General features: G+C 44.6%; 1 pseudogene; it reads left to right on the forward strand.

The window, feature by feature from the left end:
- The first annotated feature begins 385 nt into the window (after positions 1 to 385).
- Positions 386 to 504, forward strand: LOC126110088 (5S ribosomal RNA; annotated as a pseudogene).
- The last annotated feature ends 844 nt before the right edge of the window (positions 505 to 1,348 follow it).

Genomic DNA, 1,348 nt, shown 5'->3' on the forward strand with positions numbered 1-1,348 from the left:
CGTAAATGTTACACAGTACCTTTTGCATAATTTAACACAGCCTTTTTCCAAAAAACTGTATATTTTTGAATATATAAATAAAAAATTGCAAAAAAATGTTGTGAATTTTCATTACAATTGAAAAAAATCATCTTTAATAACTGAACTAAAATTTTGTAAAATCCCTGTGTTAAGTTGTAGCCCATATTCCAATAAATAATCTGTAAAAAGTTCAAATTCCTACCTCAAATACTTTGTGAGGAAAGATGTAATTTATAAGCGTTATTTTAACATTGCAGGTATAGGGTGTTCCGGAGCCCCTTAAGGGAACAAAGAAATATTGACTGATTTAATATATATGCTGGGGAGGGGAGAGGGAGGAGGAGGGGAGAGGGGGGGGGGTAGGGGAAACGGCCTTACCACAGCGGTAACACCGGTTCCAGTCAGAACACCGAAGTTAAGCGCTGTCGGGTTTGCCTAGCACTTGGATGGGTCACCGTCCGGGGATGCCAAACACTGTTGGCAAGCGGGGCGCACTCAGCCCTTGTGAGACCAACTGAAGAGCTATTTGACTGACAAGTGGTGGCTCCGATCGTGAAAACTGGCAACGGTCGGGATAGCGCTGTGCTGACCACATGCCCCACCATATCCGCATTCAGTGACGCGTGTCGGCTGAAGGTGACACGGCGTTCGGTCGGGACCGTTGAGCCTTCCCAGGCCTGTTCGGCTGCAGTTTAGTTTTGGGTTTAGTAGGGTGGGAGGGTGGAGGGAGGGAGATGTCCCGCGCCTTCTGGATGAGATAAGAGGTGTGTCCGTAAAGGTCCTGAAACTGGAGTCTCGTGAAACGTTACACAAAAAACTTGGATAAGTACGAAACGATTCGAACACCGAGGTCCGCACAAACCTAGTTATGTACAGACATACAGACAGTGTAAGTAGGCTGTTTATGTTTTCTTTATGTAAGTAGGCTGTTTATGTTTTCTTTATGTAAGTAGGCTGTTTAGGTTCTTATATTGGTAACGCCGCCGCCACGTAGCGCTCTCTGTATGAAAATCACTGGCTGTGCTGTGTGCAGTCTGTGGCTAGTTTGCATTGTTGTCTGCCATTGTAGTGTTGGGCAGCGGCAGCTGGATGTGAACAGCGCGTAGCGTTGCGCAGTTGGAGGTGAGCCGCCAGCAGTGGTGGATGTGGGGAGAGAGATGGCGGAGTTTTGTAATTTGTCATGAACTGCTATATATATATATATTATGACTATTAAGGTAAATACATTGTTTGTTCTCTATTAATATCTTTCATTTGCTAACTATCCCGATCAGTAGTTAGTGCCTTCTGTAGTTTGAATCTTTTATTTAGCTGGCAGTAGTGGCGC

The sequence above is a fragment of the Schistocerca cancellata genome, chromosome 12, assembly GCF_023864275.1.
Source record: "Schistocerca cancellata isolate TAMUIC-IGC-003103 chromosome 12, iqSchCanc2.1, whole genome shotgun sequence".
NCBI lineage: Eukaryota > Metazoa > Arthropoda > Insecta > Orthoptera > Acrididae > Schistocerca > Schistocerca cancellata.